The sequence below is a fragment of the Protopterus annectens genome, chromosome 1.part2, assembly GCF_019279795.1.
Source record: "Protopterus annectens isolate FY-2018-M chromosome 1.part2, PAN1.0, whole genome shotgun sequence".
Classification (NCBI taxonomy): domain Eukaryota; kingdom Metazoa; phylum Chordata; order Ceratodontiformes; family Protopteridae; genus Protopterus; species Protopterus annectens.
Window position 1 is genome coordinate 235,012,894 of NC_056727.1, and position 18,379 is coordinate 235,031,272.

The following is an 18,379-nucleotide window of genomic DNA, read 5'->3' on the forward strand; positions in this document are numbered from 1 at the left end:
AAGACTTTCATCAGCAGTTCCCAACTCAGATGTATTGATTCAGCCCTCTGCTCCCATCAGAGTGGAGAAAAACACTCTTAATGTAAAACAAGCTGGTTTGGAGCTCATGTACAGTAACAAATACTTTACAACAAAAGGCATAACTCCTGCAGTATCAGAAATCATTGGAAATAAGTTCACAAACCACATAGGCAGAAATCTTCTTAACATTGAATGCATGATAGTCACATCGCCACAGTAGTCAGGAAGTCCTTCTACGTGGCACACCTCATCATAAAAGGGTTCTCCTCCAGGAAAAAAGAGGTCATTGTTCCCCTCTACTCACCACTCATTAGACACATTATAGAGTACAATGCCTCTTTTGGAATGTACCTCACAAGACATCTGCAGCAGCTGGAAAGGCCACAGAAGTACCTCACAAAGAGGATTACTGGCCTCAAACAAATGTCCTACACTGACCGCCTCAAAAAAACTCCAGCTTTACTCCATAGCATATCGCCTGCTCTGAGGTGATCTCTGCTTAACATATAAAGCTATGTCAAACCCAGAGCTGTTGGACATGCTACACCTAAAGAAATCCCAATCCCTCCGAGCTACATGCTCTAGGGACCTAAACCTTGTCACCACAATAAACAGGACACACTGGAGGGATAGATTCCTGTCCCAGAGACTTCCTATACTCTGGAACAAGCTACCCATCTATGTCAAGCAAAGTTCTTCATTAGCACTCTTCAAGAAAAATCTTGATGAGTGGATGGGAAATAGGAAAGACACCCTGGGGATCACTGCTGTGTCTCTGCTGGATAGTGGCACAGGAAAATAACTTTTTTGTGTGGTGTAAGCTATGGAACCTTGCTGGCTAGGCTTACGTAGGCCCTTGGGCTGATAGCCTATTACCTGCCTATGAACCTATGAACCTATAAACTTAGAAATATTTTGGCAAACTCATGGGAACTTGACAAACTCAGAACAGCTTTTGCAGTGACAGAGGAGGTTAGACAATATCAGAATACTCCACACAACAAAAGAAGAAAAAAGCCAGTGAATTCTTGCTCTTCCATTCACCAAACGTAATTTAATGCCACAATAAAATTCTCTTAACGCCTCAGCCACAAACAGCCTTTACAGAGTAAAAGACTTTGGCTTCTAAAACCTCACATTTTATACTTTAACTTAATTACATTGCCTTCAATTAACTAATTACATTCAAATTGCTAAAATTCGGTTCATATTATTTCTTAAGGTTAAAACACTATTAAATGAAACTTTGCCAATTACATTCCTTATTCAAACCATTTGGTTGCAAAGTGTTGTATTTAATAATAAAAATAGATTATTTTCTCCTTAATATGTGCTTCAACATTTCCACATTTCCATACTGATGTGACACTTGTTCCAAAACTGTTACTTTTAAACTTTTTACTTCTCCCATGTGTACCCTGTTAAAATGTTCTGCTATAGGACTAATAACCTTATTTTTCCTAACATCTCTAATATGTTCCTTTATCCTTTCTCCAAGACTTCTCTTGGTTTCCCCTATGTAATATTTATTACACAAACAACTTATGGCATAAATTATCCCTTTACTTGTGCAGGTATAAATTCCTAGAGTATCAAATTTTTTTCCTTCTATTTTATCTACTCTAGTTGCAATATGCTGGCAGATGGAGCACTTTCCACATGGGAAAGTTCCTATTTTTGTCAGACTTTTTAAATTTTTTTCCTTCGGTTTGGAATATTTACTATGGACTAAAAAATCTTTCAAATTCCGTCCCCTCTGATATAAAATTCTCAATTCAATTTGAGACAATGAAGGAACCTCTTTTTTCACTTGTTTCCAGTACCCTTTAACCAATTCATTAAATTTACCCGAAAAAAGGGTGTATTTTGAGACAAAAAACAAAAAATGATTAGCTATTGCTTTACTATTATTGTCATATATAGTTTGCTTTCTGTCCAATTTTGGGATCCTAACTCCTCTGTTATCATAAATTTTAGAATAACTATTTGACACTTCATCTGGACTGTAACCCCTATTTACAAACAAGGCTGCAACATTTCAAGCTTCATTGCGTGCTTCCTTTACTGCACAGTCTTTTTATTCTTAACATCTTTCCATAAGGAATAGAAGCTAATGTATGACTAGGATCACAACTACTGGCATGCAACATCCAGTTGATTTGGTCAAATTTCCTATGTATTCTAGTATAAATTTTTGTTCCCATCTTACCTTTCAATGTTATATCTAAAAAGTTTACTTCTAAGCCTGTTTGAATTCCATCAAATTTAATCTCATATTTATTGGCATTAAGATATTGTATAAATGCCGATACTTGATTATTTCCCCCTTGACAAAAAAAAAACAAATCATCTATAAATCGGAAGTATTTTATTACATTTCCTAAAGAATGTACTTCTATATATATATATGCATTTTCAACCAGCCCCATGAACAAGTTGGCATAAACTGGGGCAAAGGCCGCCCCATTGCTGTTCCCTTATTTTGTCTATATAAACTGCCATCAAACTCAAAAATATTGTTCATCAAACAAAAATGTATTCCTTAATATAGTGTGTTCTTGGGTTGTCCCCTAGAAAATGCTGTATAGCCTCTAAGCCATAGCTATGTTGTATACTAGTATACAAACTTACTACATCAGCTGTTATAAAGTACATATCTTCTGTCCATATTGTTCCCTCTATTTTTTTCAAAAAATCAAACAAATCTTTTATGTAGGAAGGCAATTTTAATACTTCCTTTAACAAAAATTCATGTAAAAAGCAACTAAGGTTATGAGTAAAATAACCTGTTGTTGATACTATTGGACGTCCGGGAGGTAGTATTAAGCTTTTGTGGATTTTGGGAACACAAAAAAACTTTGCTACTGTGTTCTCCTTAGTTGTAAACTTATTTGTTACATCATTAGCTGTAAAATAATGCAACCTTACTGCCTTCTTTAATAGTGTTTGTAAATCCTCTTGTGCTTGAATTAAGATAGTTACACCCACTTTACTATAAATCATTTCATCGTTTAAATGTTGCATGCACATTTTAAAATAATCATTAGAATTCATTACCACCAGTTTACCCCCCTTGTCTGATGGTTTGAATACTATGTTACCATTCATACTCATTTGTTTAAGTTTCATCCACTCCCTTTTAGTTAAATTATATTATTTTCTAATGCCTTCAAAATCATTCATTTCTTTTTCTAGTATTAAATTAAAGGCATTAAAAAAACGCTGTATATGAACATTCTTAAATGGAGGCATGAAAGAACTTTTTGTTGTGATTTTAGTTGTGTCAAACAGACTGCACGCATTACTTTTAGTTTCAGAATCACAAGAATAAAAATAATCACTATTACTTGAGTCAGTTTCCATTACTAACTCATTACTATTTTTACACCCATTATTATAAAAATAGTACATTTTACGTACTAGACTAAAAATTTCTCCTTTCATTTCGTACATTCTTGGCAGAACTGTCGGTATGAATTTTAAACCTTTATGTAAAACCGACAGTTCTGTTTCATCAAAAGCATAGTCAGGCAAATTAACAACATTTTCCATAGTATTAACATTGTCTACCTGGTTAATTAGGAAAATAATCTATTTTTATTATTAAATACAACACTTTGCAACCGAATGGTTTGAATAAGGAATGTAATTGGCAAAGTTTCATTTAATAGTGTTTTAACCTTAAGAAATAATATGAACTGAATTTTAGCAATTTGAATGTAATTAGTTAATTGAAGGCAATGCAATTAAGTTAAAGTATAAAATATGAGGTTTTTAGAAGCTGAAGTTTTTTACTCTGTATAGGCTGTTTGTGGCCGAGGCGCTAAGAGAATTTTATTGTGGCATTAAATTACGTTTGGTGAACGGAAGAGCAAGAATTCACTGGCTTTTTTCTTCTTTTGTTGTGTGGATTTTGGGATTGTCCTTAGTGGTTGTACAATATCAGAATACTGTTAAAACAACCTAAGAGCAGTACTGTAACAAACATATGGCATTTTTTTAATAAGTGCTGACTGAAAAACAGTGATAAATTCAACAAAATCAATAAATGCAGCACAGAAGTGTTAAATAGCACTGAGATAGTTAGAGCAAGTAAAAAATATATGTATATCAGCTTTGTAGGTCCACATATAGTTTCAGAAGCAATACAAGTCTTGTAGTCACATGTGTCCAAGCCAGGCACAGGAAGCTCTGAATAAACAATCACAGCCTCAACAAAAAAACTAAGGGTTTTATACCAGCAGGATGAAAGACTTATACAGTTAAGCCCTCAGACCAACAAAATAGACATACAATGAGTCTCCACCATCAGTTCCCAGCTCAGATGGGTTGAATCAGCCATCTGCTTTCATCAGAGTGCAGAAAAACCCTCTTAATGTAAAGCAAACTGGTTTTGAGCTCAGGTGCAGTAACAAATGCTTTACAACAAAAGACAGAACTCCTGCAGTGTCAGGAATCCTTGGAAATAAGTTCACAAGCCCTGAGAAATGTTTACAAATACAGAGCAAAGTGCACAAATGTAGGAGAACTTCTACAAACACAGAAAAACTTTGCAAAATTCAACAAACTGTAGACAAATTATGCTAGTAAAATCCAGATACCTGCAGATAGTGAGATTAAATTAGTTTATGTTGAAAGGTGATATACAAACTCAACTCAAAGCATAGGATATACATGGAATTAGTAATAATGATTTGAGAACATGATGAGAATTTACAGTGCAATTGCATCTGTTATTCACTATATCATTAATGTATGGAGAGATCCCTCAAGATTGGATGCATGCACCTATTAACCCAGTATTTAAGTAAAAGGCAAATAGGACAAACCCAGAAGCATATAGACATATAAGTATACTTCATGTTGTGAAAAAATAATGGAGAAAGATGTTTTGGATACATTATTGCAGAATTGGAAGGGTTTGGACCTTAAACCACATACCATCATGCATATGTTAAAAATAGGTCTATAACTACCCTTAACATATTGCTTTCTAATAATATAATAACAGCTATAAATTAAAATGCGCATTGTTATGTAATGTATGTAGGCCCATCTTCAGCTTGAAAGAGTCACACACAAACCACTCATCAATGAATTAGAACAACTAAGTATTAATGTAATCTTGCAAAGATGGACAGTTGCATAGCTTACAAACAGATGATGGCAAGTATCATATGTAGCAAATGGACAGGTGAAATTCTAGGTTACAGACAAAGGTGTCCTGTAGGGCTATGTCCTAGGACCATACTTGTTTAGGCTGTATCTTTCTGATTATCATTTTCATCTGTGGTATTCTGCAGTTTGCTTGTATGCATATGATGTGAAAATGGAGAAACTGAGTACATCTGTTATACATAAGGCATGTTTCAAAAGAGCGTGAGTAAACAGACCAGTGAGGAACAAGGGAATAGTAAGCTATTAAATGCATCAAAGTTAAGCACATGAGATCTGAGACACATAGACTGAAGGATGAATATTCAATACAACACTCAGTAATTGAACCCATGGAATAATATAAAGACCTGGGTATATTTGGAAATATTCAGCTTTAAGTTTTCCTGATCATATCAACCAATTGGTTAGTGATAATATAAAACTATAACCTGTATACAAGATCTATAAAGTCATGGAAATCAAAAATGATGAAATCATTGTAAGTATATCAGTCCCACTTGGACACTTACTATTGGGACTGTTTTGGTATATCATATATAGGTCTCGGCCATATGAAAGTCAATCTTTTAAAAGTTTGACGATCTGAAGTGGACCCATATAATATATATATATGGGTCTACCTTGTGTTATCAAAGTTCCAAAACTCCAAAACCCATATGGTTGAGACCATATGACTGAAGTTTTCAAACTTTGAACACTGAATTGAGGTCGCCATATAGTGCAGAATGTGAGATTTACCATTTTTCTTGCTGTAGTGGGATCTTGGAGTTGGTATATTTAAGTAGCAGGGGATATGGGAAGTATGGGGGGGTTTGCCCCCCTGCAAAAATGTAAAGGTAAAGTTTTTTGTTTTTGTGGTTTTGTTGTGTTTTTAAAGTTTCAAAACTTCAATCATATGGCCTTGGCTGTATGGGTTTTGAACTTTTGAAACTTTGATAAAGCAACATAGTCCCATATATATATATATATATATATATATATATATATATATATATATATATATATATATATATATAAATATAGTTAAACAACTATTCAAGCACAGAGTAAAACAATCTTAATAAAAAAACAATGAAAGAACAAAATTCTTCCTGCAAGTTCATAGCTTTGTGTAGTACACATCTGTAATGGCTTCTTCTGTGGCTTATATGGAACCATGACTGATGAATTATTAAAGGTGGTGAGCTTAGATGGAGAATCTAGATTCTGTGTGAAATCATTTTAGAGAGGATCTTCAACTGAAACAATAAGACATATTTGATAATAACCTGAGATGATTGAAGTCCAAAGATCTTGTAGCTTTGATTAAATTAATGTAAAGCCATTAGGTAGTGTAGCCCCCATTATTAAAACACATTATTTTAAATGATTTAGAAAATTTCATGACTCTTTGCAAAAAAAAAGAAACTCCCTCCTCTTCACTTGAGAAGTCATTTAAAAGCATTAAGAAAAGGATAACCAGAAGGTTTTCATCATTTACTTTTGGACATTTCGAAACTAAGATGTAGTTTTTAGTCTTACTTTGAATTTATCTTCAATGGCACATCCCTTCTTGACCCAGAAACTGTAGCTAATATTGCAGCTGACAAAGCTCCAACTTCATGCTTCTCGCACTGCAATCACTCTAGAACAAGTCACATCAGTACTTTCAAAAGCTAAAATATATAAATAAATAACTAAACAACTAAATAAATAAATAAAAACAGTATTATATATCCTAGCAATATTTTAGGATGTTGGCTTGCAGTATAAAGCACCACACAGAGTCCAACCCCCATCTAATTTTCTTTAACCTTATTTTTTTTCCCAGGCTGTATGTTTTATGGTTGGAGGATTGCTATAGTCATATGTCTCAATAAGGGTTGCCCCATAAGTGACCCCAGTAACTATTTTGGTCTATTAGAGTTACATGCCTCATCTCTAAAGGCATGGAATATATTATATCTGAAGTAACTAAGAATGGCATAAGCCACCTCCAAACCACTGACAGCATTTTAAAACTTAATAGGAGAATATTAATTAATATGAACATAAAAACGATGTAAAAATGAAAAATGTTAACAATGCCCTATTAAAGCGCTCTATTGCTTGCTCTGCTTTTGTTTGTTTCAAATTCGACATTATAGATCAGGTTGAAAGTGACTACTGGAGATGTAGTTGGGAGACAAGACTGGAGTGTAGAGAATTATACTGGCAATTTAGAGTAAATGCTACTACCCCCAGGTATAAAAGAAAGAGTGTCTATAATGCCACTTTGAAATTAAGGTCAACAAAATTATAATTTTACCAAGTCACACAATTTAAAGGCATTCTTGTTCACTAAACATTATCTATTTATAAACCATTTATTACTTTTTGAAAGTGTTTGCCTGTTTAGAGTGTATTCCACATTTTTACCACATTTTTATTACTTATGAAACATTATCTATTCACACTTGCCACAATGCCAGAACTAATACCCATTCTAGGAGACAAACCAAAGTTTGCACATAGGAATTGTTTAAGTTTGAAAAGAGAATTATGTTACAAAGATTTTAGATTAAATAGAAAAGAGACAAATATATCAAATAGAAGTGGCACAATGCCATGCCATAACTGCAGTTGCTGTAAAGACATATGTAGTAATATAGAATTTAAGCATCCTATAAGCAAAGAAATATATAAGATAGAATGCCATTCTACTTGCAATACTGAATTGATTGTTTATTTGGCTACTTGTATACAATGTGAAAGTTTCTATGTGGGAAAATGTTCAAGACGTCTAAAAGATTGCATAATTGAATACAAATCAGAAGTAAGAAGAATGATTATAACTAATGCATTAGCCAAACATCATAAAGATAGGGGGATGACACGTTTAAATTTAAAGTACTACAGCTACTATATAGAGACGTGAGGGGTGGGGATGTTAATAACAAACTTGAAATAGCAGAATATAAATGGATAACTATGTTAGAAGCAGACAGGTAACCGGGACTTAATAATTTAGTAAGTGTAAAACATATATTGGTAGTTAAGCAGAAGCAGTACAAATAATAGATATAAAAAACATATACGGGAGTGCCAATATATTTCTTATGAAGTTTATGTCTTCCTAATTTTACGTACACATTTTAGATGTATTATATAGGCTGAATACATTATAAATTTTGTAGTTGAATAATTTATGTTGAACTGATTTTACCTTAAATTGAAAATGTTTTTATTGGTTGGTTGTGTCCTGTGTTTCACTGAACTGATTATTTAAAATGTATTTTTAAAATGGATTAAGTATACTGATGAAAGGTGTTACCCGAAAACTTTATTCTGGCTTATATGAATAAATCAAGCATTTGAGTGTTTTTTTCATCTGTTTTGTCTTTATCTGAGTGGAATAATTTAACAGTGAGAATTTTCTGCAGTTGGTTGGTGTATGGTGTACTCAATAGTAAATGCATATACTACCATAAATCTTATTATCTATCCTTTAATACAATACTCTAATATCACTATCATTTCAGGACAAACGATAGTAACTTTGTATATTGTAATATAATTTAACTTATACAGCATTATGATTCCATAACATAAATCATTATCTACAGAGCTTATGATCTCCCAAACTTGCATCAACTCTTATTTTTGTTATTTATTTATGTCTCTAATAAACAGACTTTGTGCCACACAAATGGAATACTGCAATGGCCATCCGTCTGTACAAGAGTGCACCATCAATGGATCCTGGGAACTACAGGACCATTAGTGTGGCAAGTCTCATATGCAAAGCCATGGAAAGAATTATCATGGAATTTATTAATAATGACACAGGAAACTTTCAGACACTGAACCCAACCCAGTTTGGTTTTGCCAAAGATAGGTCATGCCTACTGAACCTGGTGGAGTTCTCTGTGATGGTCACTAAGGCAATGAATGAGGGAAGAATGGTGCATACTTCTACTGTGACCAGGCTAAGGCATTTGATACAATACCCCACTTAGACATTGTAAATAAACTCACAAAATTAGGCATAAACCCCTACAAACAGATTGGATTTTTAGCTGGTGAAGAGACCACCTCTACAAAGAGGCTGGTCAGCAGTGGAGAACACCATGGCTTTGAGCTGGATTCGCTCCTCTATGGTACATGTTTTTTGAAAGCCAAGGCCAGTGTCAAGGTCCTCTGGCTTACCAGGTTTGCAGATGACTGCAAGCTAAGAAAACAAGGCCCCAAGATGCTAACATCTTACAGAAAGGTATAACACAGCCAATGACTTGTACTAAAACCATGGCTTAAAACTCAAAGCCATGAAATGCATATTAGTATTTTTGGGAAGTCAGCCACTCAGAAGAAACTACCACACTGATAAAATGCCTTTAAAAGTAGACACAGTAGTCAGGGATTTGGGGGCTCATGAAGACAGTAATCTGGCTTTTGATCAACATGTGTCTAAGGTTGCAAGAAAATCGTTCAACATAATTCAACTTATAAGGAAGGGCACGGCATCCAGATCCAAGGTAGTCATTGTGCCACTGTATTCAGCCACATCACAACTGACAGAAGACCTTCTAGACAAAAATATAGTATAAAAACAGTTTTTTTTTGTTTGTTTTTTTTTTTTTTTTTTTTTTGCACAGGACAAACTCCCCTCTCCACACCCTGCTTACTTATCTATACTAACTCCATGGTCAAACAACCATGGAGGAAAGAAAAAAAAAAGCACCACACACAGTGAATTAATGCTAGCACAGAAACATAAACTACCAAAAATCTAAGGGTAGGACATGATGGTGGCCATTACTAATCCAGACAAACTCCTGTAAACTCACTTCCCTAATAACTGCTATAATCAGAAATGCTATCACATACTGTATATAGAATCTTATAGTTTTCGATCATTTGTGATTAAATTAAATGAGTGTTCAATAAATTGAGTTTGACCATTTGTAATTCAATGAAATGAACATTAAATAAAATCACATACATCCTTGTCCACAGACTTTACATGCATTTTTTACACATTCATTAATAAAATTATCTTGTGCAGCACAAAGAAATTAGGCTGCCCTGAATAACTAACAGTTGTTTTGCTTCCATTAAGCATAATTGTACAGCAAACATGCTTCACAGTATTTCCTGTTTTGCAGTATTACCCACATATACCATCATCCAGTCCAAATTTTCCTTTCATCATGTAATTTGTACATAGAATGTGCAGTTTAACATCTGGATCGTAATCAAGTAAGTATATCTGAGGCAACAGCACTGGAAAATGCGGATTACAGATGTTTTATGTCAAAATTATCACAAAATAGTTGAGTAATATTACCCCAGGCCTTACACTTATAAATCATTTGTGTTTTTGACCAGGCAGCATGACCACGTAGACTAGGCCATGTAATTCCATGGCAGGCTAAGGAGGAGATTTGTTCAGTATCGCTTGTAAGACTGGATGCAAAGCATGACTTATTATGCAGAATGGAAATGTTTGTGGGATACTCTATAAATATGTAGACTGTCAAACACTTTTGTTATCCTCACTCAAATCATGAGCTATCATTAAGGGCCCTAGTGTAAAATTTAATTGGCATTATTAAGTTAGACAAAAATTTCATGATGAGCTAAACAGGGCTGTCCGGCATCTATTTAGCTTTAACTTTTATATATTGATCTGTTAGTTAGGGAGGCCAAGATGCCTCTTGCAAAATAAGTGGCAGAACTGTAGTTTGTGGTAGATTCAACTATTTGCAGATGATTCCATCAACTCTCTTGAGGACCCAATACAGTCAATCTTAGACGTGTGTGATTTCCTTAGGCATTTTACAATATTGCTAGTTTAGACCCCTAACAGGGATAAAATAGATGAAATCATTAAAGGTCTTAGTTCTTCCAGGGTTTTGAAATTATTACACCTTTCATTAGTTTAAATCAAGATCAGGAAGGTGGGAATATACCTGCCCAGCTTTTCCTGCCACCTGGGAATAAATTACTTGGAGGACCTTACAGCTGGCTTGGAGATAAAATTACCTTCTTAAACTGTTCAGGAACTACATGTGTGGACTGAGTACATGTGGTGAAGCAGCATATGTTATTCAAACTTCTCTAGGCACTGGTAATGCTTAGCTGTGGTATACATCAGTGCTACTTCACTGCTTGGGGCAAAGGAGTTTGAAAACGAATGTGGGACAATAAAAAGGACAAGAGAAGGAGATGATGCTTGAAAGAGATGTGGCTTAATAGTCAAACTTTTCATTATTAGAGGGCTAAGAAATATATAGGACTATTAACATGCTCTAGATATAAAATAATGAACAAGTTAGTATAGTGAAAAGAAAGATCATGGTGTGCAGAAATGATCCAGTGAGTATTACAAATCTGAACCTGGAAAAACTTTTCGTAGGCTATGAATATTGAAGAAAATTCATACTAGCCAACTTTTCCTCAACACTGATCTTTTTCTTGTTGCTTTCCCTACAGTTGTATACATTCTATTTCTGGGCCTAACACCATGTGTAGGACTAACTGGTGATTTCAAATGGATCCAAGTGGGACATTACTTATTTTGAAGAACCTGGGTGAGTTATTATCAGTCCCTAATATGTTATGGTAAGTGAATATCAGAATACTAACCTATGTGAAATATTGCATTGGAGGCTTGGAGACATGAGTGTTTTGAACATAGGTTAAGCTAACACCCACATTCTAAGTCCTTGCAACTCCTTCTAACACATTGACACAGAATTATTAAGCAAAATGAATATTCAGAGATACCAGCTCAGGTGAAGCATTCAAAAATGCCCTGAGTGAGGAAATGGCTGTTTATGGAATATCAGGTTATTATTACTGTTCTTTATAAATATTAAATTATGTTGGTGGAAATCATTTGTCTGTAATGCTTTATATTTTCTTCTACTCCAAGGAGGATCTCTTGGTGGTTCTAGCCCTGTCTTCAGTGCAAGAAAGCTTTTTCTGAACCCAAGCTTGATATGTATTGTATATATCTGGAGTATCTATAATGTAGATTTGAAATTGTAAAGGTAAGCACGTGGGAGGAAATAGAACGAGTTTTAAATGGAGGTGGAATGAAAGGGCAGGAAGAGGGGTATGCGAAGGCTCTGAATAAATTCTTCACTTCAGCTCGGCAGAAGATTAAGGCTTTCAAGTGTTAATGGCCTTCTTCCTGGCGCCTAGGGTACAGTGTTGAATCCTTCCTCCTCTGTTGCCTACTGTGCAACTCTGAGCATGTCTCTTAACTACACAGTGGTCTTGTTGGTTTAGCTGTTCAACAAATGTAAAACATGAAATAAAATAAAATTGTTTCCCTTACTTTATAAAATCGTCTGAATATCTGACACTGTACGAGATGCTTGTGTACTTGACTTGCAGCTACAGCTTCTCCTAGACTCTCTTAACTATTCATGCGCCCCCTTCACACTCTCCCCTTTATCTTGTCACTGCAGACGTAGTAGCCGTATAACAAATTTGTCTGTCTACTGACAGACTTCAGTTAAAACATATTTTTCAGCCTGTAGATTTGTTTAGGTGCTGCACTTTGTTTTTAGTATCAAAATTTAGTACTAGGCTTGGTTCTTTGCTCTTATAGGCCATTTTAATTCAAACTTCCCATTCCAAAGGTAAAGCTCAAACCTTGTACTCTGTGTTTGTGAGGTAAACACTTTAACCATTATGCTAACTCCCACCCCCTTCTTATTTTTGTTCATAATGTTTCATACATAAGTGTCAGGGCACCTGAGCAATGAAAACACATGAGCAGTTCTGCAACACAAAAAATGAAAAAAAAAAAAAAAAAACTCCTGTGAGTAGTTCATAACTGCTTCTAAAACAAGTCCTATGTCATATAATATTATTTTTTTTCCATATGACAAAAACTAAATGAAGTAAAATAAATGTGACAGTATTTTGGATTTGCCTCATTTTAAATATTTATTTTATTGTGTATTTATCCATTTCAGATAATATACTGGAATGGTTTATTAGACAACATGTTATTCTATCAGCAGTTTTAAAATACATGGTAAAAAATGGTTGTCTTCTAAAATGCATTAGCCTTTTCTGGGAGTTATCTATCTGAATGGCAGAGTTTTTTCTTCCAACCAAAGTTATGTAGCACGTCTCTTAACCAGACAGTGGGCTCGTTGGCTTAGCTAGATCCATTGTCATAAACAACTGCGCTTTCCAGGATGCTTCACTTTCTGCAACACTAGCCTTCATGCTATTAAAATACTAGTGTCTGGGAAGGAGATTCTCTAATAAATGCCGAGTGCAGTAAGAATGCCAACACTTAATCTGCCATTTAGTGATTAGGACAAGTAACACTTTTAAATCATTTGACAATGTTTCAAAGTGCTTCTATCAGCCCGTTAAGCAATCAGGTTTTGAACTGTGCGCCTACTCTGATTATTTGTATTGTGTTTGTCGTGATTCTTTTACATGAAAATGAAATGTATTTATTTGAGATTAGAACGTGCCCCTTCAAATTTTAGGTGCTTACCGATACAACAGACAATGAGGTATCTAACACACATTTGCTTTCAGAGCTCCTACATCATAAGAGACACACAATACAATACTCATTTAAATTAAACACAGCAAATGCTTAGTTAATTAATAAATAGTTAAATAAATGGGATATAAATAATTGGGATTTAAATATATATATATATATATATATATATATATATATATATATATACAACGATCATGTTTAAAGCAATGATGATTTACATGTGCGTTATTCTGGTTCTTATTCATGGTATTGCTATTATATATTGAAATTGACAGACTCATTTTTTTCATTTAATCATCTTGCTTTTGTCTGTACAACATATCCTCATCTTCAGACCCAGGAGAGGCAACCTTTAACAGTGAAATGCAGTGATAAATTAAGGAAGGCTGCTAAATAACAGCTATCTTGCTGCAAAGGTTGTCATCTGTCTGTGCCGTCTTTCTACAAGTGACTTCTGACCCAGCATTGTTTTGCACAGGAAAATATTTCAACTAAAGATCAGGAAGTTCATTTGAAGCAGTGTAAATGAAGGCATTGTGATTCTCAAAGGATAATAACTGTGAAAATCTAACATGATTTGTAGCTAAGCATTGATCTTCTGCTAAATTACAGGAACAGATTAGTAAAAACAATGTGAACTTTTCATGAACAGATTTAACTAAACATACTCTAGTCTGGAACAAAAACAATCAGATCAGACTGGAAAATGTATCAGCTAATGAAATAATGTAAGACAAGTACATCATAAATCATATACATAGTATGCATGTATCTGTAATTGTAACTAGCTAGTCATGTATTAGCTAAATTGTGACTTATGTTTCTAAATAACTACTTATGCATTATCTGAATGGTGTTTTTAGATGGGATCATACTTCAAATTGATACAACTATCTGCTTTCTGTGAGGTTAATTTTAATGGAACCATTCTGACAATCACTAGTTCAGGTACATAGACAATTAGATAGAACTGTAAGTTATTTAAAACAGAATCGTTCTGTAAAACATATAAATTAATTGTGTCATTTCTTAAGTCAGAGTGTAGGAAACCACCAGTTAACACCAAAAAGGCAAAACAGCATATGCTAGGAGGGTGCTCTCCATTGCTGAATCATTTTTAAACACACTGAGAAAATGTTTACAATTTCATTGTAGCCTAAGAAACAACCTTGAATGGATTATTTGTGTAAATCAGAATCACACAAAATGAAGCCAATAAAATCAGAGATGTGTTACACAGCCTGTTGTAAAAAAAAATCAAGTATTAGCTTTTCTGTATGCTTGATGGGCTGCTTTATTGGTTTCCAACAGAGTAATGCATGATGTTCTTATGCTAACAGCAGGGCATGGAAAGGACCATCATTTCTCTATAGGGAGCATAATAAACTAAAAAGACATAATGTTTATTTTTAAAGAGAAATTGGTTGTAACTAAGAAGACAGCACTAAAATAGAAAATTATCACATCATATGATTATATGAGAGAGCTTATCCTGTTTAAAGGTAACTAGACATATCCCAGTAGAAATAAGACAATGTTTGATTAAGCCTGGATTTCCTACTTTATATTCAAGGAACAAATGAAAGAATAATTGAGATCCCTCTCAGATCTTTTTATAAGCTCTACATATAAAGCTGGAGCCCCAGGTGGCAAAGCAATTAGCTGATGAATAAAATCAGCCTTACTGTCATTCGTCAGATCTTTAATTATATAAACTAGATAAATTAATGTGTTCTTTAAGTCAAATAAATGGTCATGTTCTTAGTGTTGCAGAAATCCCTGGAGGATAAGCGCAGGAGCACACTAATAGGAAGGTTGGGGCTACTTAATCTGAGAGATTAAAATTAGACTGCAACCTGATTTTTCAAAACAAAAGGAAAATGCCACTAATGTCAGCTTTTCTACTCACAGCATTTGGACTGTATTGGGATAAAAGGTCTTTGTTTGTTAGGGGTTTTATCTGTTCAATTTTTATGAACTTCATAAAAGCTTGGTTAAAGAACAGTTCCTGTCTTTATATGGATTGTAAACCTTGGTATGGTGGCTAATGCAAGTAACTTTTGATTAGCTTTAGCCTCAGTAGTACTGCTTGATTTTTATGCATTCATCCATGTGCAGGCTTTATTCTGCAGAAATCAGTCATGGTTCCATAATTTGAGATTTTAACAGAGATAAGCTGCTGCAGTAGATAGCTTAATGTAATGTAGCACAGGAATAATCTGCTTACCCACAACTAATACATTATTTTAAGCAACTGGCTGCCCTACACTTATTGAATCATTTGCACCATGCATTCTTGAATGAGAACCTTGAATTTTCAAGTATGTTAAGAACATGATAAAAATGTTTGTTATATTTGTCACAGAAAAAATCATGTTATAATTTTGCATGGGTACAGTTATGAATAATTTTATTTTAGTGGACAGTACAATTATCCCTTCCACCACTGTTCATTAAAATATTCCATTTTATTACATTTCCAAGACTTCATGCCATTTACATTACTTCTAATGTCACAGTTACCACTTTCGTTTATATTAAGAAAATACAAACAGTAAAGAAAAATAAACTAAACAATTAATAATACAAATCTTACTAGTATGACTCATAAATATGGTATAAAATGAAACTAAATATATAAACAAAGAATTTTGGTTAATGTGTTGTAGATGGTATAACAATCTTGAATGGGGTGACCATTTAAAATTAGCCTGCTGTGCAAGTTTTTTAATATGCAAAATTATGAAGACTGAACAAAACTTTGTGCAAGAGCCAGAAGAATGCAGTCATTAAAAAGCATTTTACCATATGTTTAGGACATGCTAAGCTATAAATAGCATCTTAAGGCATCATACTTGTTCTATTAGTACCTGAAAATATGCTTGCAAGTGAATGTTAGACAATATAATTCAAATTAAAAAATAGAAATGCTTGTTAACATTCCATTATTAAGAACAAATGTGGTACTCGCATGCTGCATTTTTATCTTTAATTTCAGGTAATTAATATTTTTAATTTGGGGTATATAGTAGTCACATAGTACTTTTTTACTCTTGACTTAATGACTCAAATGGAAAATTACCCCCAAATGAAAATTTATTATGTCACAGTCATGTATATATTAACAAATAGTTTCTGTATATATAGCATATAGTTAATCATTCACACTTATACTTGAAATGTGTATTAGCCTACACACTAGAAGGTTAGTATTTTGTAAGTTTATAATACACATCTGTCAGAAAATTTCAAATGTTGTCAATATCGGTGCTATACTAACATAAACTGAATATGTATGCAAGATTCAGCATTCTAGAATTATTATCTTATCTTGACTTTTAACAACTTTATTGGACTATCTTGATACCTTCAAAATGGTTCTCTCACACTTTTTAATAAGACTGTGTTTTGTTGTATGTGTATTGTGTTTTTTTATGTCTGAAAAGGGCTTAGTGCAACAGTATTTTTCGAACTGAACAATATACTTTATTTCACAACACCAACTGAGAAAACAAACTAATATAGATATATATATATATATATATATATATATATATATATATATATATATATATATATATGCAAATAAGTGAAACAAAATACATGTTGCAAATGTAAAATTAACTGGACGCTATAGCAAAATAAACAATACACCTAATTTGCAATATTGCTTATTTACAAAGTGATTTGGTCTACATTTTACTGCATAATCTGTAAAATAAAATAGCTTGCTTGATACCCATATTTGTCCTATATGTCATATTTAAATCTGTTCATTCATAATAAATATAGAATACCAGTTTATTTTAGACTCAGAAATCACAAGATGTTTTTAAGAGTTTTCTGAGTTATAGCTTATAATTGCCAATGTACCATGAGTTTTATTCTATGGGCACAGCAATACTTTAAACATAAGTAAAGACTGGGCTGAGACCGCTGATGTCATTTGTCTTAGACATTACATTTTACGTCTTAACAAAGTGAAGTATGGGGTTGGAAAACGATGTGCTTTTAACTGTAACCTAAAACTGCATTATACTCTTTTTCAACAGTCCCTACATTTCAGTAGATTTTCTTCTGGCACTTTTTAAACAAGCGGAAATTTGATATAGACAACCGTTTCCCTTTCATTTTCTTTTCCAGTATAATTAGTTTATAAGAACAAAGCAGAGTGAGCACAGGCCATCGTTTCAGTTTAGCATCACTCAGCAAAAGTATACATTCTAATGTAGAATGGTTCCAGATATAGGAGCTAGAATTGATAGAATTATATACCTCATATGCAGTATTAGTTACTTTAAGTTGTTTAGTTTTTATATGATTTTTTTTTCTCTGCATGTTTATTTATACACTTTTAGAAGTGGTTTGTATATGATAGCTCCTAATATAATTATAACATGAAATAAATGTAATGACATTTTACAAAAAACTCTATTCCTGTTACCTAGTTACTATCCATTGTCTGGTCTTTTCAGCTAAGTCTATAAGGAACCACTTGGGGGCAGTGTGGGCCAGGCTTTGAATGTTGACATTCTTGCTGCCCCAAGAGATGTGCTGACTGAGTCCATCTGTCATACATTGACTCAATCTGAGGTGTGTGAACAAAAAGTGCTGAAAAGTAAAATAATTCAGTGAATATCCATCTATCATTCTGCAAAAGCTCTTTTGCAAAAAGTC